Source organism: Tursiops truncatus, chromosome 21, assembly GCF_011762595.2.
Source record: "Tursiops truncatus isolate mTurTru1 chromosome 21, mTurTru1.mat.Y, whole genome shotgun sequence".
Classification (NCBI taxonomy): Eukaryota; Metazoa; Chordata; class Mammalia; order Artiodactyla; family Delphinidae; genus Tursiops; species Tursiops truncatus.
The window spans coordinates 7,836,907-7,863,644 of NC_047054.1; the positions used below are offsets into that span (position 1 = coordinate 7,836,907).

At 37.2% G+C, this 26,738-nt stretch overlaps 1 long non-coding RNA gene across 1 annotated transcript in view; it reads left to right on the top strand.

Moving 5' to 3' along the window:
- The window catches only part of LOC141277474 (uncharacterized), a 116,528-nt gene extending 91,209 nt beyond the window's left edge, over window positions 1-25,319 (top strand). Inside the window, exons 2-4 of the long non-coding RNA XR_012328913.1 lie at window positions 19,640-19,688; window positions 24,010-24,108; window positions 25,247-25,319. This is a non-coding gene — a long non-coding RNA (uncharacterized lncRNA). The remainder of the gene's footprint in view (window positions 1-19,639; window positions 19,689-24,009; window positions 24,109-25,246) is intronic.
- The last annotated feature ends 1,419 nt before the right edge of the window (window positions 25,320-26,738 follow it).

The window sequence follows — 26,738 nt, forward strand, 5'->3', positions numbered from 1 at the left end:
ATTAGTGAATTATTCCACATCTTCAGAGTGTTTCCCATGGTCGTTTTATTAAAACAAGATATTTTACCCAGTCAGGGTACTAATAATGAAACGAAAGTCTTTATTTCCCTTCCATGGCCATTCTAACCACTGTTGGCTACCTTGGATTTTTCACAGTTGCTTTGAAATTTTATTGTACATCTGCCTCCTTTGGCGTCTCACAGGTAGAGCTGCCTTTCCTCCAGTCATGTCTCAAGTATTTTTTATTTTTATTTATTTATTTTATTTATTATTATTATTTTTTTTTGCGGTACGCGGGCCTCTCACTGTTGTGGCCTCTCCTGTTGCAGAGGACAGGCTCCGGACGCGCAGGCTCAGCGGCCATGGCTCACGGGCCCAGCCGCTCTGCGGCATGTGGGATCCTCCCAGACGGGGGCACGAACCTGTGTCCCCTGCATCGGCAGGTGGACTCTCAACCACTGCGCCACCAGGGAAGCCCCTCAAGTATTTTTTAATTTTTCTTAAACTGTGGTAGTTTCCCTAGATTTCTTAAAAATTAAGTTTCCCATCTTAACAGTACTCTTAGCTGTGAACTGCTTTTCTGATCACATAGTGGCACAGTTTGCCCTTTATGTTTCATAAGTTTGTCTTGGTCCATCTGCTTTAAATGAAGTAACATCCCCTAAAACTATGACTTTTGAGTCATTACCAAGAACAGGCTTTATAGTCGTCATCTCACTAACTTAAACCAAGAATTTTCCCCTCTGAAGGAAAAGAAAATTGTCAACACTTATTCTGTCAAAAAGGCACCATTGATAACGGATTTAGGTGTTTTCTTTCTTAGAGATACGTATCTATCACTTAAGTCAAATCCTTGACCTAAAGCTGTTCTATAAGCATATGTCAATTTTCTCTCCAAGAATATGACTCCTAAACATCTGCTTATACCTAAAATAAAGCCCTACCCTGTGGATTGAATTATATTGCCTAAATCTTGCCTAATATCATAAGCTCTCTGTGTCCTCCCTTGTTTATTCTCACGCTTGACCTCATGGGTTCCCCTTCTCTCTACAGCAAAGCTCTCCTCTCCCTGGGAAGCCTCACCCCAACCCTCTTTGGCTCCCACCACTTGGAATCCACTCTTTCCCTCCCCTCCCCACCACGGTTCACTTCCTCCACCTCACCTGCCTGCTAGGCAGCTCTTCCCCCTCTTGACCACAGGTGGTTACCAAAGCCACTGCTTGGGCATGCTCCTCTGGTTCTCCAGCCCCCAATCTGAGCTCTGTGTCCTTTCCTTTTTCTGTGAAGCCTCTCTCTCTAGCTTGATTGAAGAGCAATATTGATCATCAATACCTCCTCTTTAATTTTTGCTGTCTTCACTCCAATCCTCTTTTTCTGTCTTTATGTCTTTTCAGTTTGCCCTGTTTCTTCCTGTTTTGCAAGACCCCCATTTTCCAGCAAAAACCAAAACTTGGAGAAAAATTTCTTCACTTGATACAATCAAACTCCTCCAGGGCTTTCTCTGCTATCATTACCTATGCAGGGTTTTTTTTTTTTTTTTTTTTTTTTTTTTTTGGTCCAATTTGCTTCTCAATATTTGGTTCCAAACTTCCCCAGTCTTCTGACCATCACACCCCCATAATTCCCTTCCTAGGATGTTCAACTCAGATTTACAGGTCCTCACACCCATCCTTTAAGTTGGATGGCGCTGGGAGTGTTAGACCATTTTCAAGAAGCAGAAACTGGGCAACACTGCATTTCACTGTTATTTGATCAATTTAAAAACTAAGCAAACATTCTGACTGTGGTGCACATAAGAAACTATTTTGTTTGCAATTCCTTTGAATACAAATCTCAAGATGATACATATTTTTTCCTTCTTTAAATTAGTGTAATGGAATTGGTAAATGAGCAGACTTGGTAGTAAATTCTATAGCCCTTGACAAACTTCTGTTTAATCCCTACAGCTATGGCATCAATTGGGTCAAGCAGTAATATTTCCAAATTAGCATTTCATTTAAAAGAGAAAACACATGCTAGAATTTTCTCTCACATCTGCTTTCCCAGCCTGATCAATTCGGCAGACTGAGATTATGATGAGGGACAGTCACATGAGAATACTTCAGGGAAGCCATTTGCTCTTTCTGAGCTGTAACTTGTAGAAATTAGTTTTAGGTGCAAGATACAAATGATAAGAAAAAAAGAATTCTGTTTTAAACATCATCACTTTTTTTTCAATAGCCATGTTATTTTCAATTCTTTATCAGTACTCAAACAGGCATTTGAAGATAAAATAGGCATATATTCAATAAGACAAAATTTCTAAAATCCCCTTATAGTTACTTTATTCCCACTCCTTTTATATTGTTTCTTCTGCCCCTTTGATGTACTTATTTTCAAGACCCCTTTTTCTTCGCACTATTGGATGACTGCTACGTCAAATTAGCTGTCTTGTGTAAAGAGGTAATTCAGAACTCTGTAAGAAAATACTTCTTAGGAATCAAATTCTTCTATCATGTCTTTTAAGGTGTATGTACAATTTTAAAGGTTGAAAGGTCAATTTATGATTATTGTTACTCCAAAATAATCCTTTTGAGCAAGCGGTCGACAAGTTCTCCTAAAACTGTGTGCTATAGTTAGTTATGGAGTTTCTGAATAGAATCTCTCCATCATCTGCCTTTCTTGTGACAAGTACGTATTAGCTCTTGTATTTTATAAGGATCATGTGTAGTATTACACTACCGGATCAGTGGATATTTCCCCATAATTTATTTTAAAAATTAGAAGCCAATTTGCCACTGCACTCAAGACTTGTCAGTGATCTCTTGAAAAAAGTGGTGATTCATTTCTGTGCTACCTGTGGGATCTGACTTCAGTCCAAAGAAATGAGTGATTATTGACCTTTTCATCTACTAGGTCGTGTTTTCTGATAATCTTCAAAGTATCAATTGATTTTCACATGCAAAATTCAGCTCTACAAATGAATATACATTAGATGTTGTGTACTTAAAAATTTGGAAAGCCCCATCCTGGAATTGAGCCTTTTCTCTGTTTCACATCCACAGAAACTATGAGTCGTCTTTAGCTCCCTGTCTGCTGTGTCCACCAGCTCTGAGGGGAGCTCATTTTCCCCAAAGCGTGCTTTAGACTGTAGTCGTTAGAAAGATGTGAGAGTCTATCCAACTCTGCCAGCTTTGAGGCTTAGTTTTAATCACTGTTAATGAAGCTAATGATTTAGTGGATGGAAAAAATGAGTGTTAGGATGGTTAGATTCTACATGAGTTTCATAAGCAATCTCCGTAGAAGCTTTTTCTATGTCTTTGCTGATCCATTTAATTCCATGTTTGGAAATTATCCCTGAGAGTAAAGAGAGATTGAAAAATCCTCAAACCCAAGATTTATTTAGGCAATTTTTTTTAAGAGCTATAGAATTTTACCTTTTTTTTTTTTCCAAATTCCAAAATAATGTTAGTCTGCCATTAAGGTTAAAAATAACTAATATTTAATGCCAGACGTAGGGCTTTCTGGATAATGATAAACTATGATTTTTCTGTTGAGACCTTCATACTTTTAGAAAAGCAATAAGAAAAACAAAACTTACAGGTAGAATGCACACACTGCAGATCTGGGAAGAATTTATTGCGGCCCAAATAAACAACTGTTTCTGTTACAGGGTGTGGGGAAATCTTCCTCCTTGCCCTGCAATGTTTCCTGCAAACCTCACTCTGCCTTGTTGATTTCTCAAGTGGTAAGAGATGTCTGAAAACACCATTATGATCAGAGTGGAAGGATGATAATAAATACTCAGAAGTCTGATTTTAATGCCAAATAACTCAGCAAACAAAACAACTTTGGAATAGCTATAAAGGGCCAATGCTTGCCTCATGGTCTCCTGCTCTTAGTATTACCTCCAGAATTATGTTTTCACGGGGAAAGAAGAGGCATCTCTCTGAGCCTGTGAGGTTGGGACAGTCTCTAAACTCCAGATGAGTGACTGTGAGCTAATGTTTCTGTTATATTAAAAGGAACTGGTGATCCAGTGTTTGCTAGAGAGCTTGACTGTCTCCGCTGGAATGGATATGGTTGGAACAGAAGAAAGAATAGACTTCTGTAGGCTGTTAAACTGGCTAAATTTGTATAGCGAATTCTTCATTAAGGAAATACATGGCTCATTCAGGAAAAAAACTTTGTCCGTCTGTAACAATTTTTTTTTTTTTTTTGTGGTACGCGGGCCTCTCACTGTTGTGGCCTCTCCCGTTTCGGAGCACAGGCTCCTGACACGCAGGCTCAGCGGCCATGGCTCATGGGCCCAGCCGCTCCGTGGCATGTGGGATCTTCCCGGACCGGGGCACGAACCCGTGTCCCCTGCATCGGCAGGCGGACTCTCAACCACTGCGCCACCAGGGAAGCCCTGTCTGTAACAATTTTAATATGTGCGTGTTTGAATACACGACTGCAAGAAGTATTTGCTTGAATATGAGAAACAATTCTTATTCTTTCAAATATTAAAGAGTAATTCATGAAATTTTAGTTAATGTTGGATAATTCATTATTATGAATGAGATGTTTTGAGAACAATGAAGTCAACTACATTCTTTGAAACAATTTTTAGAGTGTTTGGGGCGAGTGAGACGTCATTGTTTTGAGTGGTGTGTGATTGAACATAAAAAAGCCACCTTTAGGATGTTATTTAAGGAAATTATTTTAAATGCCTTTTAGGTCTAGGTCTGTGTTTTGTCTGAAGGTAGGACCAAGCTTCTCACTCTCTAGTTTCAGGAAGAAGGCTAGATTACCTTGTGTGAGGGAGACAAACGGTGGAGAGAGTGGTCCAGGAGTTTGGGGGAGGACAGATGCCCAAACATGTAGCAAGTCGTCATTTTCAAGAAGTGTCCTAAAAGTTGATTGTTCTCTGGGGTATTTCTGGAGCCCAGAATAAGGGAGAAAGTGTTAATACTGCTTTTGTCAGGATTTATTTTCTTCTAAAGATTGGATCTTATTGGGAAAAAAATCATTAACTGAAGACTGTTGCTTTTCTAGATGTGGTCAATAGAAAAGGAACTTCCTGTAGTTTGCAAAAAGTAGTAGAGAGACATCATATTGGGTTAAGGCTGCTAAGATCAAACTAATAAGCCTTACTGATTTATTTTGTTAAACTGCTAGTTGAATTTCTGAATTGGCTTTTTCATGTGTCAACCTTAAATAAAAGTACAACAGTCCATGTGGGTTTAATTGGTCATATAAACTAGCTCCAGTGAAAAAATCATAGATGATTACATTTCTACACACAGGAATTTATCATCTTATGGGTTGAGTTGAAATTAGGAAAACATTTTATTACTATATAATGTCTTTCTTCCTGGGTTTCTATGTTGTGAAAAGGTACAGTCTTATTTTATTCTTTTGGTGGTTATATAGTTGCCCAGAACACAAATTGAGAATGCATACATGGCTATTGAATCAATGCAAAATAAAGTTGTGTGTATTACAGGTACATGAATATATATATATATATATAGAGAGAGAGAGAGAGAGAGAGAGAGAGAGAGAGAGAGAGAGAGAGAGAGAGAGAGAGAGAGAGAGAGAGAGGGAGGGAGGGAGGGAGGGAGGGAGGGAGGGAGGGAGGGAGGGAGGGAGGGAGAGAGAGAGAGAGAGAGAGCGCCATTGTTTGATTGGGGAATTACTTTGAATAGTATTTCGACAGGAGAAGAGATGCAAATGTGAATAGGAAATTTTAATCAAGTATACCCCAGAGTGTAAGGCATACCAGCCTAGAGACTGTCTTCATTTTTCTGTGTGACCTGATTCATGAGGTTTTGAGTTTTACTGTAACTTTTTCGTGATGCAGTATAATTTATCCAAGTTGCACAGTACTGTGTGCAAACATTCTGTGGCATGTTTACTTCCTAATAATATTTTTGTGGGATTTTGGTAGGTTTAAATTGAAATAATAAGTAGCAATGTAAATTCAAATATCTCTGAGAAATTATACAAAATTCAGAGTTTTGTAAAGGAATAGGCAGTTTCTAAAATGGTTTCTGAGACTGGATTGTTGGTTACATCAAAAAGCAAGAGGTTTGCTGTGTAACACGCTTGTATGATCTGTATGTGTACCTCCCAGAACCTAAAGAGGGTGTGTGTGTGTGAGAGACTTTATACTGACAATCAGTGATGGCTCAGCGTCCTCAAGAAACGGAAGGATTGATACTTGTGCCCCAGTGAAAGGATGTGGCGGTAGGTGTGACCTGCCAGTTAGCTGAAGGATATAAACAGGGACCGGGTGGATGTTTCTAAGAGAGAGAAAAAATGATTCAAAGAGAAGTTGCATATGGTGAAAGGAGCAATGGCATTATGGAATTAAAGCATGCAGGAGGAGGAATTAGGCTCAGATAGAAGAGGGGACTAGTCTGTTTGTCTAAGCTCTTTCCATGGGCAGGCCTCGGTACTGAATGTCCTTTCCCCATGCGTCTTTGTTCTTCGCCCTTGACTGGCCCTCTTGCATCCTTTGCCTTCCACAGGAAGACCTTCTCTGCAGGCTCAGTCTAACCTGATCCACTCCTTAACCTCCTTTGCAAAAACACATCCAGCGACTCCCCATCATGCCTTACCACCTGCCCCTCCTCTCTTTTCTGCTTATCCTCCGCCAAGGCTGATCCAACACAGTTTCTTGGCTTTTAATGACTCTGTGTCTACTCCTCCCACACAACCGTCTCTGAGGAACTCCAGAAGCCTATATCTAGACTGCTTACTTGACACATCTACTTGGATGTGTAATGAGTATCTCAAATTCAACATGCGCTGAAACAAGCCATTCCTCGCTCCCTACCTCAGACACATTCCTCACTCAGTTTTCTCACTGACCCATTTCTCACTCACCCATTTCTCACTCTTTCCAACTTCAGTCAATGGCAGCTCCGTCCTGCACTTTGCTCAGACCAAGAGGCTTGAAGTCACCCCGGCTTCCCTCCTCTTGAATCTCACATCCTATCCACAAGGTGATACTTTCGTTTTCATTTTTAACTTCATGAAACAATGGTGGCAGGTCTTAACACTCATTTAGATTGTAAGAATAATGTACATTTTGAAAAATCTCTCTCTAATGGAAATTTGACAAGTCATATTATATACAACTCAGTTATCCCAAATGGTTGAATGTGGATAAACTGAGTAGACCAGCCCATTACTGGTTAGTGCATGAATCAGAGATAGTATTTTAAATACTTAAAATTTTCTAAATATCAGGCTTGTGTTAAATTAGATTTTGAACATTCTTGATGGAAATGAATGACATACCTGAAGACTTAAATATTGTGACAATATATGTAATCTAAAAATGACCAAACCTTCAGAAATTTGGGGCACAATAGATTTTACTATATAGTTCCCTGTGCTGTACAGTGACCCTTGTTGTTTATCTATTTTACATTTAGTAGTGTGTATCTCTTAATCCCAAACTCCTAATTTATCCTGCCACCCCTTTCCCCTTTGGTAACCATAAGTTTGTTTTCTATGACTGTGGGTCTGTTTCTGTTTTGTAAATAAGTTCATTTGTATCATTTTACAGATTCCACATATAAGTGATATCATATGTTATTTATCTTTGTCTGACTTACTTCACTTAATATGATAATCTTTATTTCCATTCATTTTGCGGCAAATGGCATTATTTCATTCTTTTTTATGGCTGAGTAGTATAAAGACTATTTTTAGATATGTATTAAGAATTTTATTTTAAGCTGTATGAACCTTGGGAATTATTTAAGCAGTGTTATGTATTAACTTTTGTCAGAATCCATCTTCCTTCTATATATACATTATGTGTGTATATACATATATATGGCATATAATATATGTATACTGTACTTATATGGTATATACTATATATTTGTGGCATATATCATCTATTGCATATGACATATATAACATACTTACATAATATGATAGATATATTCAAAATTCTCTTGTGTGAATGTTTCTAAAATTCCTTTCCCTGACTAAAACATTTTAAATATTTTTAAAAATAGACAACCTACCAATACTTGAAAAGAGATTTAAACACATCACTGACTGGAATACTATGATGTTGCCTAATATCGTTTATGGTGCTTGATTTATAAAGAAGAAAGGTATTGAAGTGGCGTCAACCCAGAGACTTGCCAGGGCAGCTGAACATATCCCACAACCTCTACTCCTGTAAAAAGGGAGGAAAAGCAGGTCTTCTGGCATCTTTTGATAAATTGCTTACAGTGAATCATGTATTGGGTTAAAGCTTTTTTTTCTTTTTTTTTGAAAGAGTAGCCATCTTAATCAATAAGCATCCCTTCAAAGCATTTAAATATTAATGAAAGTGAATTTAAAGATAGGAAGAAAGAAAATTAAAAGGCAGAAATACACAGGAACCAAGGGGATTTTTAAGTTCAAAAGTAAAATTCAGGTTGGTGAAATGAACAAAACAAATCATGGCCACAGTATGTTGATAGGAAAAGCGGGTTTGAAGTGAAAATTAAAACGGAGTTAAAAATAGACATTCCTCCAAAGAAGATATACAGATTGCCAACAAACACATGAAAGAGTGCTCAACATCATTAATCATTAGAGAAATGCAAATCAAAACTACAATGAGATATCATCTCACACCGGTCAGAATGGCCATCATCAAAAAATCTAGAAACAATAAATGCTGGAGAGGGTGTGGAGAAAAGGGAACACTCTTGCACTGCTGGTGGGAATGTAAATTGATACAGCCACTGTGGAGAACAGTATGGAGGTTCCTTAAAAAACTAAAAATAGAACTACCATACGACCCAGCAATCCCACTACTGGGCATATACCCTGAGAAAACCATAATTCAAAAAGAGTCATGTACCAAAATGTTAATTGCAGCTCTATTTACAATAGCCAGGACATGGAAGCAACCTAAGTGTCCATCATCAGATGAATGGATAAAGAAGATGTGGCACATATATACAATGGAATGTTACTCAGCCATAAAAGAAAAAGAAATTGAGTTATTTGTAGTGAGGTAGATGGACCTAGAGTCTGTCATACAGAGTGAAGTAAGTCAGAAAGAGAAAAACAAATACCATATGCTAACACATATATATATGGAATCTAAGGAGAAAAAAGGTCATGAAGAACCTAGGGGTAAGACAGGAATAAAGACACAGACCTACTAGAGAATGGACTTGAGGATATGGGGAGGGGGAAGGGTAAGCTGGGACGAAGTGAGAGAGTGGCATGGACATATATACACTACCAAACGTAAAATCGATAGTTAGTGGGAAGCAGCCGCATAGCACAGGGAGATCAGCTCAGTGGTTTGTGACCACCTAGAGGGGTGGGATAGGGAAGGTGGGAGGGAGGGAGACGCAAGAGGGAAGAGATATGGGAACATATGTATATGTATAACTGATTCACTTTGTTATAAAGCAGAAACTAACACACCGTTGTAAACCAATTATACTCCAATAAAGATGTTTAAAAAAAAAAAAACAGTTAAGAAATAATCTCATCAGTGAGATGACTGTTGCTGAGAAATGAATGAGCACAGCTGAGGATTTTAGCACCAAAGGGAAAAGTGAAAGTTGCAGTAAGTGAAATAAATTTGCTAGAAGTAAAAAAAAAAAAAAAAGCTTTTAAAAATGTTTACAGAATATACATTTAGTAATACAAGCTGTACAGATTTTTTTTCGTTAATATAGAAAAAAGCTTTAAGTGTGTGTTAGCTAATACGGAAGGGTAAAAATGTTAGGTGATCACATAACAACTGTTATCCTTTTAAATGTGATAAATCTTGCTTTCTTCAAGGAGCATATACTCAAAGCCATGGCAGATCTCAACCATCAGTGTAAAGACATTAAGTTATTCATTTTTTCTGGCAAAGGGTGAGAAAAACAGATTTCAGAAGAGAGTCATCTGACTAAACATAATTTGGTCACCTTTAAATATGGAATCAATTCCCATTCTAGACATTACAGCAATTCCATTTTCAGTGAACATGTCTCATTTCATTAAAAGTTACGTACTCTCATCGTTCCTAGAGTGGTCTTTGCTAGTGCAAGTGGCTCAGTAAGAGTTTAGTGGAGACATTACTAAATAGTAAATATTGGAGTGCCTACATAAAAATAGTCAACTACAAAGTGGATATGTTCCATCTTCATGTCTCACTGTGTGCTTTAATTCTCTTCATTCAGAATAGCAGACAGGAAACCAACAGAGGGGTTACTATGTTCCAGACATTGTTTTGAGTGCTTCAGACCCATCCTGAGTGACTTAGATAAGATCCTGTCTTGTGAAGCTAACACTCCAGCGTAGAAAAGGGCCCTCAAACATCATAAAATGAATCCAAGAAACCTGAAGAGTACGAGTCAAAGCCATTTCATACTTAAAATCAAAGATTAGAAGAATTCTAACTTTTGTTTCATTCCTATTTTATAGTTGTTAAATAATATAAAACATGTTTTTCAGAAACACCTCCCCTCAAAAGAAGGTAACAAATCAAGTTGTTTACAGTGTTTAATTACTCCCTTAATGTAGAGTGTTAAAATTTATGATAATCACATCACACTTGTACTTGGTCAAACCATGAAGAATTCAAAGGGATATGTTTTTGTAATTTACATACATATGATAGAGAATTGATACTTAACATGGTTAAAAAAAAACCTCTTTCCTAGCATTCTTAGCTTAAGTCCTAAATACAACCTAAAATGATATTAGCATAATTTACAACATTATAAATGGAATATTTGCTAAAACTGAATCAACAGGACCAATTAGTTAAAATTTGTTGACATTGTTAGATTACTTTCCTCACAAAAGCAAATGCAGGACCGGAAAGAAGAATAAGACAATTGTAAAATAACAACAGGATGAAGTATTTCTACTGAAAAAAATTTTTGTAAGGAAAATGGAAGACAAAGGATGTATTTTTTTAATCACAAGAGAAATATGTGTACCTTTCAACTACAGAAGTCTTCCGTAATTACTGTTTAAGATTAATTTATCCTAGTAATAAGCTTCTAAACAGTGATGGGATTTTATAACAACTTAAAATCTAAGTGTATGATTTAAAAACTTGAGAATCAATTTCCTTTCTAGTCCATAATTCTTTAGCTCAATATGAAAATCTATCTTCACTGTTGTTAATAAGAAGTATAAATTCTATTTCTTTTGATTTCTTTTTTTACTTTTGTAGCAAGCCTGAAAGATTGTATATAAAGTTCTATACTTCTTAAATTCTATAATACTTGATGAATTTTTTAAGCTATTTTTTTAAACATCTTTATTGGAGTATAATTGCTTTACAATGTTGTGTTACTTTCTGCTGTATAACAAAGTGAATCAGATATATGTATACATACATCCGCATATCCTCTCCCTCTTTCATCTCCCTCCCACCCTCCCTATCCCACCCCTCTAGGTGGTCACAAAGCACCGAGCTGATCTCCCTGTGGTATGCAGCTGCTTCCCACTAGGTATCTGTTTCACGTTTGGTAGTGTATATATGTCCATGCCACTCTCTCACTTCGTCCCAGCTTACCCTTCCCCCTCCCCGTGTCCTCAAGTCCATTCTCTACGTCTGCGTCTTTATTTCTGTCCTGCCCCTATGTTCATCAGAACCAGTTTTTTTTTTAAAGATTCAGTATGTATGTGTTAGCATACTGTATTTGTTTTTCTCTTTCTGACTTACTTCACTCTGTATGACAGACTCTGGGTCCATCACCTCACTACAAATAACTCAATTTTGTTTCTTTTTATGGCTGACTAATATTACATTGTATATCTGTGCCACATCATCTTTATCCATTCATCTGTCGATGGACACTTAGGTTGTTTCCATGTCCTAGCTATTGTAAATAGTGCTGCAATGAACATTGTGGTACATGACTCTTTCTGAATTATGGTTTTCTCTGGGTATATGCCCAGTAGTGGGATTTCTGGGTCATATGGTGGTTCTATTATTTAGTTTTTTAAGGAACCTCCATACTGTTCCCCATAATGGCTGTTTCAGTTTACATTCCCACTACAGTGCAAAAGGGTACCCTTTTCTCCACACGCTCTCCAGCATTTGTTGTTTGTACATTTTTTGATGATGGCCATTCTGATCAGTGTGAGGTGATACCTCATTGTAGTTTAGATTTGCATTTCTCAAATAATTAGTGATGTTGAGCATCCTTTCATGTGTTTGTTGGCAATCTGTATATCTTCTGTGAAGAAATGTCTATTTAAGCCTTCCACCCATTTGGATTGGGTTGTTTGTTTTTTTCATATTGAGCTGCATGAGCTGCTTGTATATTTTAGAGATTAATCCTTTGCTGCTTCGTTTGCAAATATTTTCTCCCATTCTGAGGGTTGTCTTTTTGTCTTGTTTATAGTTTCCTTTGCTGCGCAAAAGCTTTTAGGTTTCATTAGGTCCCATTTGTTTATTTTCGTTTTTCATTTGTTTATTTCCATTTCTCTACGGGGGTGGGTCAAAAAGGATCTTGCTGTGATTTATGTCATAGAGTGTTCTGCCTATGCTCTCCTCTAAGAGTTTTATAGTGTCTGGCCTTACATTTAGGTCTTTAATCCATTTTGAGTTAATTTTTGTGTATGGTGTTAGGAAGTGTTCTAATTTCATTCTTTTACATGTAGCTGCCCAGTTTTCCCAGCACCACTTATTGAAGAGGCTGTCTTTCCTCCATTGTGTATTCTTGCCTCCTTTATCAAAGATAAGGTGACCATAGGTGCTTGGGTTTATCTCTGGGCTTTGTATCCTTTTGCACTGATCTGTATTTCTGTTTTTGTGCCAGTACCATACTGTCTTGATTACTGTAGCTTTGTAGTATAGTCTGAAGTCAGGGAGCCTGATTCCTCCAGCTTCGTTTTTCTTTCTCAAGATTGCTTTGGCTATTCGGGGTCTTTTCTGTATCCATACAAATTGTGAAATATTTTGTTCCAGTTCTGTGAAAAATGCCACTGGTAATGTGATAGGGATTACATTAAATCTGTAGATTGCTTTGGGTAGTATAGTAATTTTCACAGTGTTGATTCTTCCAATCCAGGAACATGGTATATCTCTCCATCTGTTTGTAACATCTTTAATTTCTTTCATCAGTGTCTTATACTTCTCTGCATACAGGTCTTTTGTCTCCTTAGGTAGGTTTATGCCTAGGTATTTTATTCTTTTTGTTGCAATGGTAAATGGGAGTGTTTCCTTAATTTCTCTTTCAGATTTTTCATCATTACTGTATAAGAATGCAAGAGATTTCTGTGCATTAATTTTGTATCCTGCTACTTTACTAAATTCATTGATTAGCTCTAATACTTTTCCGGTAGCATCGTTAGGATTCTCTGTGTATAGTATCATGTCATCTGCAAGCAGTGACAGTTTTACTGCTTCTTTTCCGATTCAGATTCCTTTTATTTCTTTTTATTCTCTGACTGCCATGGCTAAAACTTCCAAAACTATGTTGAATAATTGTGGTGAGAGTGGACAACCTTGTCTTGTTCCTGATCTTATAGGAAATGGTTTCATGTTTTCACCATTGAGAATGATGTTGCTGTGGGTTTGTCATATATGGCCTTTATTATGTTGAGGGAGGTTCCCTCTATGCCCACTTTCTGGAGAGTTTTTATCATAAATGGGTGTGGAATTTTCTTAAAAGCTTTTTCTGCATCTATTGAGGTTATCATATGGTTTTTATCTTTCAGTTTGTTAATATGGTGTATCACATTGATTGATTTGTGTGTATTGAAGAATCCTTGGATTCCTGGGATAAACCCCACTTGATCATGGTGTATGATCATTTTATTGTGTTGTTGGATTCTGTTTGCTAGTATTTTGTTGAGGATTTTTGCATTTATGTTCATCAGTGATATTGGCCTGTAGTTTTCTTTTCTTGTGACATCTTTGGTTTTGATATCAGGGTGATGGTGGCCTCATAGAATGACTTTGGGAGTGTTCCTCCCTTTGCTGTATTTTGGAAGAGTTTGAGAAGGATAGGTGTTAGCTCTTCTCTAAATGTTTGATAGAATTCACCTGTGAAACCATCTGGTCCTGGGCTTTTGTTTGCTGGAAGATTTTTAATCACAGTTTCAATTTCAGTGCTTGTGATTGGTCTGTTCATACTTTCTGCTTCTTCCTGGTTCAGTCTTGGAAGGTTGTACTTTTCTAAGAATTTGTCCATTTCTTCCAGGTTGTCCATTTTATTGGCATAGAGTTGCTTGTAGTAGTCTCTCAGGATCCTTTGTATTTCTGCAGTGTCAGTTGTTACTTCTTTTTTATTTCTAATTTGAGTCTTCTCCCTTTTTTTCTTGATGAATCTGGCTAATGGTTTATCAATTTTATTTGTCTTCTCAAAGAACCAGATTTTAGTTTTATTGATCTTTGCTATCGTTTCCTTCATTTCTTTTTCATTTATTTCTGCTCTGATCTTTATGATTTCTTTCCTTCTGCTAATGTCAGGGTTTTTTAAATTATTATTCTTTCTCTAATTGCTTTAGGTATAAGGTTAGGTTGTTTATTTGAGATTTTTCTTGTTTCTTGAGGTAGGATTGAATTGCTCTAAACTTCCCTCTTAGAACTGCTTTTGCTGCATCCCATAGGTTTGGGGGCATTGTGTTTTCATTGTCATTTGTTTTTAGGTATTTTTTGATTTCCTCTTTGATTTCTTCAGTGATCTTGTAGTTATTTTGTAGTGTATTGTTTAGCTTCATGTGTTTTTATTTTTTACTCTGTAGTTGATATCTAATCTCATAGTGTTGTGGTCAGAAAAGATACTTGATACAATTTTAATTTTCTTAAATTTTCCAAGGTTTGATCTGTGACCCAGGATATGATGTATAGTGGAGAATGTTCCATGTGCACTTGAGAAGTGTATTCTGTTGTTTTTAGATGGAATGTCCTATAAATATCAATTAAGTCCATCTGGTCTAATGTGTCATTTAAAGCTGTGTTTCCATATTTAATTGCATTTTGGTTGATCTGTCCATTGGTGAAAGTGGGGTTTTAAAGTCCCGTACTATTATTGTGTTACTGTCAATTTCCCCTTTTATGGCTGTGAGCATCTGCTTTATGTATGCTCCTATGTTGGGTACATAAATATTTACAGTTGTTATATCTTCTTGGATTGATCCCTTGATCATTATGTAGTGTCCTTCTTTGCCTCTTGTAATAGTCTTTATTTTTAAGTCTATTTTGTCTGATATGAGAATTGCTACTCCAGCTTTCTTTTGATTTCCATTTGTATGGAATATCTTTTTCCATCCCCTCACTTTTGGTCTGTATGTGTCTCTAGGTCTGAAGTGGGTCTCTTGTAGACAGCATATATACGGGTCTTGTTATTGTCTCCATTCAGCCAGTCTGTGTCTTTTGGTTGGAGCATTTAATCCATTTACATTTAAGGTAATTATTGATATGTATGTTCCTATTACCATTTTTTAATTGTTTTGGGATTGTTTTTGTAGGTCTTTTACTTCTCTTGTGTTTTCCACCTAGAGAAGTTCCTTTACCATTTGTTGTAAAGCTGGTTTGGTGGTGCTGAATTCTGTTAACTTTTGTTTGTCTGTAAGGTTTTAATTTCTCTGTCCAATCTGAATTAGATCCTTGCTGGGTAGATTAATCTTGGTTGTAGGTTTTTCTCTTTCATCACTTTAAATATGTCCTGCCACTCCCTTCTGGCTTGCAAAGTTTCTGGTGAAAGATCAGCTGTTAACCTTATGGGGATTCCTTTGTATTATATTTGTTGCTTTTCCTTTACTGCCTTTAATATTTTGTCTTTGTATTTAATTTTTGATAGTTTGATTAATATGTGTCTTGGCGTGTTTCTCCTTGGATTTATCCTGTATGGGACTCTGTACTTCCTGGACTTGGTTGACTATTTCCTTTTCCACTTTAGTTAAGTTTTCAACTGTAATCTCTTCAAATATTTTCTCAGTCCCTTTCTTTTTCTCTTCTTCTTCTGGGACCCCTATAATTCGAATGTTGGTGAGTTTAATGTTGTCCCAGTTGTCTCTGAGACTGTCCTCATTTCTTTTCTTTCTTTTCCCTTTATTCTGCTCTGTGGCAGTTATTTCCGCTATTCTCTCTTCCTGCTCACTTGTCTGTTCTTCTGCCTCAGTTATTCTGCTATTGATTCCTTCCAGAGATTTTAAATTTTCACTTATTGTGGTGTTCATCATTGTTTGTTTGCTCTTTACCTCTTCTAGGTCCTTGTTAAATGTTTCTTGTATTTTCTCCGTCCTATTTCTGAGATTTTGGGTCATCTTTACTATCATTACTCTGAATTCTTTTTCAGGTAGACTGCCTATTTCCTCTTCATTTGTTTGGTCTGGTGGGTTTTTACCTTGCTCCTTCATCTGCTGCATATTTCTCTGTCTTCTCATTTTGTTTAACTTACTGTTTTGGGCGGTGTCCTTTTCTCAGGCTGCAGTTTTGTCATTCCTGTTATTTCTGGTGTCTGCCCACAGTGGGTGCAGTTGGTTCAGTGGCTTGTGTAGGCTTCCTGGTGGGGTGTCCTTGTGCCTGTGTTCTCGTGGGTAGGGCTGGATCTTGTCCTTCTGGTGGGCAGGGTCACGTCCGGTGGTGTGTTTTGGGTTGTCTGTGAACTTATTATGACTTTAGGCAGTCTCTCTGCTAATGGATGCGGTTGTGTTCCTGTCTTGCTAGTTGTTTGGCATGGGGCATCCAGCACTGGACCTTGCTGACCATTGGGTGGAGCTGAGTTATAGTGTTGAGACAGAGATCTCTGGGAAAGCTCTTGCCGATTAATATTACGTGGAGCCAGGAGATCTCTGGTCGTCCAATGTCCTGGACTTGGCTCTCCCACCTCGGTGGCTCAGGCCTGACATCCGGCTGCAGCACGAAGACCCTACCAGCTGCACTGCTCAGAAGAAAAAAAAAAAGAACAGATAGAACCCCAAAACAAACTGTAAAAACAAACTAAACAGACAAAAATCACACAAAGAAACATATACACACACACTCACAAAAAGAGAAAAAAAGGAAAAAAAAAAAAAAGGAAGAGAGCAACCAGACCAATAAACACATCAACCAATGATAACAAGCACTAAAAACTAAAATAAGATAAACATAAAACCAAAAACAAATCAGACACAGAAAGCAAACCCCAAGTCTACAGTTGCTCCCAAAGTCCACTGCCTCAGTTTTGGGAACATTCGTTGTCTATTCAGGTATTCCAGAGATGCAGGTACCTCAACTTGATTGTGGAGATTTAATCTGCTGCTCCTGAGGCTGCTGGGAGAGATTTCCCTTTCTCTTCTTTGTTCGCACAGCCCTTGGGGTTCAGCTTTGGATTTGGCCCTGCCTCTGCAGGTAGGCCACCCCTAGGCATCTGTTCTTCCCCCCAGACAGGACGGGATTAAAGCAGCGGCTGATTAGGGCTCTTTTGTTCACTCAGGCCAGGGAGAGGGAGGTTACAGTAGTCATAATTGGAATGCGGCGCAAGCCCGTGGTGGCCGAGGCTGGTGTGACATTGCAACAGCCTGAGGCACGCTGTGTTCTCCCAGGGAAGTTGTCCCTGGATCACGGCACCCTGGCAGTGGTGGGCTGCACAGGCTCCTGGCGGGGGGGCGGGGGTGTGGGTAGTGACCTGTGCTTGCACACAGGATTCTTGGTGGCAATGACGGCAGTGTTAGCGGTCCATGCCCATTTTGGGGGTCTGAGCTGATAGCCATGGCTCGCGCCCGTCTCTGGAACTCGCTTAGGCAGTGCTCTGCCCCCTGCGGGCACGCAGAGCAGGAAGCCCCTCTCCTCGTGCACCACAAAACAATGGTCTCTTGCCTCTTCAGCAGTTCCAGATTTTTTCCTCGACCCTCTCCCGGCTAGCTGTGGCTCACTAGCCCACTTGAGTCTGTGTTCACACAGCCAACCCCAGTCCTCTCCCTGGGATCCACCTCCAAAGCCCAAGCCTCAGCTCTCAGCCCCTGCCCCTCCCGGCAGGTGAGCAGATAAGCCTCTCGGGCTGGTGAGTGCTGATCGGCAGCGATCCTCCGTGCGGGAATCTCTCCGCTTTGCCTCCGCACCCCTGTTGCTGTGCTCTCCTCTGCGGCTCCGAAGGTTTCCCCCTCCGCCACCCGCAGTCTCCGCCCGCGAAGGGGCTTCCTAGTGTGTGGAAACATTTCCTCCTTCATGGCTCCCTCCCACTGGTGCAGGTACCATCCCTATTCTTTTGTCTCTGTTTTTTCTTTTTTCTTGTGCCCTACCCAGGTACGTGGGCAGTTTCTTGCCTTTTGGGAAGTCTGAGGTCTTCTGCCAGCGTTCAGTAGGTGTTCTGTAGGAGTTGTTCCACGTGTAGATGTATTTTTGATGCATTTGTGAGGAGGAAGGTGATCTCCACGTCTTACTCCTCCACCATTTTGAAGGTCTCCCTGACTTGATGAATTTTTAACACACTATACTCCTTCTAATTTTTTAGTTAGAATTACATCTAGGCCAGAAATTGTTGTCTTTCTTATTTTTCAGGAGAGCCAAACAGAAAGATCTAAGCAATGGGTTGGAAATATCTTTCAGCATTGTGAAACGTCTGTCTTATGTAATTTCTAATTATATCTAATTATAGACTGACTGTATATATTTATATATAATTATATAGGTATATACATTTGTTTAATAACTTTTATTTGGAGAAGAAAGGGATGCTAAATTTTACTTAAAGGTTAGTGAAAATAAATATGTAATTATATCCGCCCCTTGAGTTCCCCGGCCTGGTAAATTCTATTCATGCAAACTTCAGTTAAGTAATCCTGATGGAGAGGATGTAATGATCCTTCTTAGCATAGCTTACCTAAATAAAACACCACAATCTTGATTCAGTCTTTTGATTGTTATCATAGACATGGCACTGGGGTATTCTTAGTAGTTTTATTCATGTTTATCTTTATACTCAGAAGATCAGTATCAAATGTAGAGATCCAGTACCTCATGCCACTGAAATCCTACATAAAACACTTTTTTTTCCTAGACAATTTCTAGAAACTTAGTTTCCAAGATTATCACATTGTAAGAGAGACTTCCAGATCATATTGTATTTCAAAGTAGGTACAGCCAATTGAAACAGTATCTTAAGTTTCAAAAACAGTATAAGACATAAAGTCCTCTTTAAGATAAATCATGTTTTAATCTCAAAGACAGTTATGTTATTTTAACCACGTGACATGGAACTTTAAAAACTTGAAGATATTTATTATTAGAATAGCATTTATTGAGATTTTATGAAATACTGAGTAGGATGCTAGAAATTTTAAACCTCACAGAATCCTGCAGGGTCAAATGAATGAGACTGATTTTACAGATGTGGAGACTAAGGCTCAAGGTTTTCTGGCTCCAATGGGGAGATTCTGACTCTTAGTGTGAAAGTGCTTTATAGAAGCCACGCCTCAGCGCTTGCAATTAATTTTATTGTGGTAAAGAACCAAGTGGGCAATAGCATGTGGCAGGACACACAAAACCCCTTCTCCTCTTGGAGTATATTTTGCAAGCAAAGGCTTCCTGAGGAAGACTCATTTCAGGTCCCTAAAATTAACATCAAGCACAGAGCATCAGGAGTACTTGACATCAGTACTTCTTTGTTGATGATACATTTACATTTATTTTTACTGAGCTGAAGGTCTTTATGGAGAGCCCCTCATCTGACTTGTCACTTTCTGTTTTGTCTCCTAGATGCTGGGCTCGATGTGGAGAACACTTAAGGTGGCCCCAGATGTTGAAGGTAGGTCTGGAATTTCTCCTGGCTGTTACTCCGGTTTCCTTTTCTCTGTTTGGCTACATCAAGCTCTCAGGAGGGAGAGGCCTCTCTTTTTCTCTCCATATTCACCCTTTTTCTTAAGAGATTCCATCAGTCCTTTTGGACTGAACATTCTATCTGTAGGCATCACACTCTCAAGTTTATGATGTCAATCAAAACCTTTCCTCTGGACCCCAGATGGGCTTATATTACTTCATAATTATCTTCTGCTTGGGATGTCACTTTTCCTTTTAACCAGACATATTAACTTCTACCGCAAACGGTACTCCTTTTCTGCAAATGTGCCTTTCAACCTGGTCAGAAAAATCCTGTGTTAGGAATCTTCTTTAACTCCTCTTCATTTGTCTTCTCCTCCAAATATCCACCAATAATCCTGGCAGTTCTGCCTCCAAAAGATATCTCAACACGCTTGAATTCTCCATCTCAAGGACTAGCAACCTATTCATGGACCCCCAAATTCATTCATTTCAAGAAATGTTTCTACAACATCTACTTAATAGATACCAGATACTGTTCTAGCCACAAGGGATTCAACACGGAACAAAAGCAAACCTGGACTCTCATGGACCTTGTAATAAACATTTATTGATCCCCTTCTGTTTGCATAATGCATAGCAATAACTCTCTTGGAAGAAAGAGTATATTTCAGTGATACTTTGTTCTCTATGTAAAGTTCTATTACTAATTATTCTCATGTGTTTGAACATAACAAGGTAGAGTCAAAATCCCTTCGAGTCATTTAGCTAACTGGGTTTCACGTAGGTTGTAATGAATTATTAGCAAGTGAATCATAACCCAAAACACAGATATTCACAGCTTTTAAAATGTTCTTTAGAGTTACAGAACTTGATGTGAATAATATTAGTGCTTGTTCCACCCTGATTATTTAAATTATAAGTCGTTTTTGAGAACTGTCTTGGTATAATACTCTTTCCTCTGTTGGTTACAACATGATTGTTTCAAAACTGCTTGCGTTGTTGCCTATTCTCACAATGTCTTGTTTACAAAAAGGTTTAGTATTCCAAATATCAGTCAACTTAGAAAATATGCCAAGTTTCACTGTTTGAGATCAGAAAAACAACAAAAAAATTAAATCAACTTTTGAAAAACTCTTAGAAACGTAGACAAATATCTTAGCAGAATTGTTTCTTATTTGGCAACAATGTGATTTAACAACCATTAAACCATTAGGGTTTTGATAAACATGATTTTTTTGCTTTTCACGAGAAGCACAGAAGCTAGTAATTTGATAAGGCAAAAACAGTATTCACATTTAAAACTATAATCTCTAAATATTTTTTCTACTAACTTTTAAAATACTTTTATTAGTTCTGGCAATGATTGATCAAACAATAAATTAATCCCTAATAGATGATCAAAGAGAATTCAAATTCTGAAAGTAACTGATAATTTTGAAATAAGGAAAATACCAGAAATTTAATTTTTACCTATACATCTCTATATGAGGTATAATTTTAATTAATAACATTATGCTTACAGAGTCCTGATGAAGATTATATTTCCCAATATGCGTGGGATACTGTCATGCGTATGATCCTTAAAGATTCTTAATATAATACACATTTTTCATTTTATTTGAATATTTATTTTAATAAGATCTTCGCGTGTTAATATTTGCATTGACCAAATTGTTAAACTTTATAAGGTATTGTTTCAGGATGATTTGCTATTTTTACAAAAAGCATGTACATTCTAACCACATCAATTTCCATGAAAATACAAATTTCCCAATTTTATGAAAGAGAAGATGTAGCAGAAGTTTGGCAACCAATGGCCTAGCATAGCAATATCAAAAAGTAAAATAATTCCTCTCCCTATTTCAAATACTAAGTGTTATTAATGTTGGAAAATGATCTTATTTATGTCTTAGTTTCCTCAGAATGCCTCACCCAGTGTCTCGCAGCTATTCAGAGCTTCATAATTATCTATTGAATAAAGGAAAACAAACAGAGTTAATTTAATTGTTGCCACGCATTATTTACACTTTCAAAGGACATTCTTTTACTTTGTCAAATATACAGAACACAACTATGAGTGATAAGAGGGGCGTGCATGTTACTTTATAACTTTTAAACATAATTGCCAAAGCATAACATGGTTGATGATAGATCATTTGATTGGACATTCTGTTTTCAACTTTGTTTTGGCTTCATTTCTACATGAAGTCTTTGCATAACGCCTAACAAATTTAGTAGGCCCAAATATGAACAATTTTCTTGAGAGTCAGTATCCATTTCTGCTTATTTTCTGATTTTATTCTCGTTTGATTTTGTTTTGTTTTGTTTTGTTTTTAAAATTTTAACCAACAGGAATTATGGCATAAAAAGTTCTAGAGAGCTTTATCTCCAATGGATATTTTATCTCCCTCCTCAAATTTAGTGAATACCACCCTAGTAGAAATAGTGGAAAGAAAGCTCTTTGGTGCTTACTCCCCCTCCTGGCTGAGTTCCATATTACAGTCTGAGGTCTTTCTATTATAAATCCACATAATTTACAAAAAGCTTCTACCCATATGGGTATCCCTAACTTTCTACTAATACCTGTTTATGTTCAAGTTCATTTTCCATATAAAAATGCTTTAGTATTGTGATATATTTGTTTGCATACAGATTCAAAGAAACCCACGTTAAAAGAGCATAATATTAGATATCTCAGACAATGTGATTATGGAATGGGCAACAAGGGATTATTGTTAATTTTATTAATTTAATAATTATTTATTAATTTAATAACAATTTTATTAATTTAATAATAGTTATCTTTATTAATTTAATAATTAATATTGTTTTATTAATTTAATAATTAATTTGATGTTAATTTAATAATTATTATAATGATAAAAGTAATAATTATTAATTTAATAATTGTAAGAAAATTTTTAGATTTTAGAGGTGTATGTTGAGGTATGTAGGGGTAGAAGAACGTGATGTCAACGATTTGCTTTAAAATACGTTATCAACAAATCAATAAAAGAAAAATTATATACTTGAATCAAACATAACCAAATTTTTAAAGAAATTGATTCAGAGTAATAGGCATGTGGGACTCATTCACTCTAATTTGAGGCCTATCTAGTTTATTCTTCAAATTAAAGTTTGAAACATGTACTTCAATGCGATCATTAGAAAACTTCGACAACTATCCCCAGGTAGATATAAAATTCATGCACATTTGGGACTAGAGAAAGGAATCTAACTAGAACTGAAGGGGGAACATAAAAAATACAAACAACAGAAAAGGTGTCTGAGATTTGAGGGTAATTTGAATCATTCAAATGGATTTAAAATGCCCAGGCAACCAAGCATTTCCTTAATATCAGTTCACAGCTACATTGTAAAACCCAATCAGAGTGAAACGAGCCTTGCTTATGAGGAAAAAATGGATACATATATGAGAAAAGGGTGCTGCCTGGTCCGGGGGAGGATGGGAAGCCCAGGGCTAAGTGATGCTACCAAAACCCTGGGCTTTCAGCCCCTGTACCTGCTTCCTCGTCGTCGCACTGGCTCTAAATTTATAATTCATTTTCCTGTTAGACGTAATGGAATTTAAACATACATATTGTTTCATGGCATTCATTTAAGCAAAGCCACAGCAACCCAAATCCTCTCAGGGTGAGTTTCAAGAGGATTTCGAGACCAGGATCTAGATTAGAAGTAGCACTTGCTTTAAAAGATGTCCAGAATCATGACGATAACGGCCGCAGTTACAAGGGGCTTATTCTATGTCAGGAATTACACTGAATACCTATTTTTCACTGAACCACTACATGCTCACAACAGACCTAAGCAGAGGTTCTTTTTTAAGAATTGTTTTATGGAGAATGATTGATGAAAGGCTGTTCATATTTAGTCCATACAACGTGATGAGTTTGGAGATAAGTTTACACCCATGAAACTAAGTGGTAATAAATATCAGCTCCCATTTTCCAGATGAGGGCACTAAAATGTAGAGAAGTTAAATGACTGTCCCAAGTTCACACCACTAGTAAACAGAGAAGGTGAGTTCAAGCCAGGCCTGCCCACCATCAGAGCCCGAGTTCATAGTCAGCAAACTGCAACCCTTGTGGACCAGGATGTCTCCTTAGCCATCACTAGTTATAGTTCTTGTTTCTTTCTTTTCCTTTTTTTTTTTTTAGCAAATCTACAAATTAACCACATTGTTTAATTACATCTTCTGTGGTAAATGTTAGTTGTTTCTTCGGTTGCAGCTGTGCATAATTACTCTCCGTCTTATTTTGGTCTACTTTGGTTTTTTTGTTTTAAAGCATCGCCCTCGACTATTCTGTTTTGAATAGAGTCAATCACACAAAAAGCCTTTCTCAAGCCACAGCCAAGTACGAACAGCTTCTCTGCTTCAGTAACAAGTAAGTACATTGATGTAGAAACTACTTTTCAAAATAAAAAAAGGTACACTTTTTAAAGTGTCCTGTACATCTAAAAACCTTGGGTATGTACAACCTGAAAAGCTTAATTAGGGTTATATTTGGAAGAACTGGAGGATATATTTTAATTAGGTAGTTTTAAAAATATTCCTCATTACAACATTGTATTCACACATAAGTCCTCAGGTACTGTATTTATAACTTGCATCAAACTCAGAAAACGAGGAACACATTTCTAGAGCACTAAAATGATGGATAATATGAAATGCTACATTCTGCTTCTTTCGTTAGCATCGGCAGAAGCTGAGTGAAGAGAACACGAGTCTCTGTGTACTATTTTTTGTACCTTGCTCTCAGTTTATAATGATTTCAACATTTAAAAGAAAAGTTTTGAAGTTTGATTCTTTTTAAAAATATTATAAATGTAAAGATAAAGAGAGTCAGATCAGGTCAAGACAGTGAATATTTCAGTTTTACTTAACTAAAAAATAGCTGAAAAATAAAACAATAAATAACAAAAAAAATAAAACAAATAACTGAAAACCACTTAAATAACTGAAGAAATGTAGCATGCCTAAACCAGCTTATGTTAGAAATTGACAATATTTATGATGAAACCAAGAGACTTTACTTCCAGTCAATTGAAAATACAGTTTTCAAAAAAGTTCCGTGCATGTTTTGTGTGTGTGTGTGTGTGTGTGTGTGTGTGTGTGTGTGTGTATTTTGTGTCTGGGTCAGAGAAGCAAACAATAGAATAACTGCTTCTGACTACCAGACCAAATTTGCAAATAAAAGATTTTGAACGCGAGGCAGTTTCTCCACAAAGGAGATAAAATCAGAAGTCCCTGGTGATGGCAGCTTTATCTCTATTTCTAAGGTTCAGACAAGTTTAATACTAGCCTCTGTTTTGAAAGTATTTGAAAAAAATAACAAGGCAAACAAAAAGAAAACACTTTGTTTATTCCAAGAGGTACTTCTTTTTTTCTTTAAAAAAAAAAGTAAAGCAGGCTCACTAACTGAAGTTCAGTGTTGTGTTAAGAGAACGGTAAAGTCTTCTGCAACTTTTCCCTTTGATGTTTCCCAATTAAACACTTATACCTGCTTAATCTTTTAATGTCAGGAAGATCAAGATTTGTCTGATCAACACGGGAATGCAACCTTGAGGATGGAGAAACTTCTAGTGTTAAATCCCAACTCACAATCCTTTGAGGATGGAAATGTCTCATAGGTAAGTAATTGGGATGATTTTGTGATAACTCAAACACTAAAGAAGCAGCTGATGAATTTACTTAAAGGTCTCTTTTTGTCAGTGGATCAACTAAGAGGAAGGCTTTTCCGTTATAAGAATGTCAGGAGAAAATGCATAGAAAAATCAGAAACAAAAAACTCCGCTTATGTGGTTCTAGTTAGGAGTTTGCTTTGGAGTGGATTTCGCGGTGAAGACCGTTTTTACACCTCAGTAGCTGTTTGTCTTGGGCAGATCATTTCACTCCTTCATGCCTCAGTGCTCTCCGCTATAAAAAGAGAACAATGGTAGTGCCTCTCCTCCTGGGTATTGTGAGCATTCAACAGATGGATATTTGTAAAATACTTAGCAGAGGGTCTGGCACATAGTAAGTACTCAATAAGTGTAAACTCCTCTTTTTTAGTGATGCATTTCCAATAGCTGGTACTAAGTTATCTGCTGATAGGCTATGCATATGTTGGGATGTTAGACCTTTTCTGTTCTAAATACAATTCTTCAGTTGCCTGTTGCCCTGGCTATTCACTTAGGGAAAGTCTCTCTCTCTCTCTCTCTCTCTCTTTTAATTTTTTCTCTTCAGCCTAAGGTTTACATGGAAAATTAGGAGACTATCAGCTCTGTCCCACCTGCTAGTGAAAACCTATTGTAACTTTTCTTGCCTTTTACCCCCTATATTATTCATCTAATAGTCAGTAGATTCGATTTGAAGGGAAGGTACTTAACATCAGAAATGTTTGTCCATTTTGCTTATGCATGTCCAGGACCATGGCAGCCATTCAACAAACCCTTGTTAAATGGATGCTGTTGTGTGAAAGAATGATTCTTCGGGCTGGTTAGTTTTTGAACAATTTGTGTTATCAATCTAAAGAGGATGTACTTCTAAGAATCATCTGAGAGGTATCTTACCCATTTTCTCCTACCTTCCCCTTCTTTCTTAAATTCAGGCCGTAATACACCAAATTCCCCACCTAACCAATGATTATCACAAAGGCTGGTCCTGAAATACACAAGTGTTCTGAAAGAGTATTAGGCAACAAGAGAAGCTCTAACCCTCAAAAAAGTCAAGAAGTCTCAGAAACAGAAGACTGTGTTGTCATTTCCTTCCATTAATTCAATTTCTAGTCAAAGTTTACTTGTACCTATTTGTACGCTGGTCATACAAACATTGACCAATATTTATGGACTACCCCCATGATGTGATCGAATCTATAAGTAGGTTAAAGTTGACTCTTTCTCAGCTCAGTTTTCATTAATTTGTTTCATGAAAGTTTTCAATGTGTTCTGCACATTGCCAGTTATGGCTATATACAACCAAAATTACACCTCTTTGCCTGCCCGACAGGAGCAGGAAGTGGTGGTACCTCTGTGA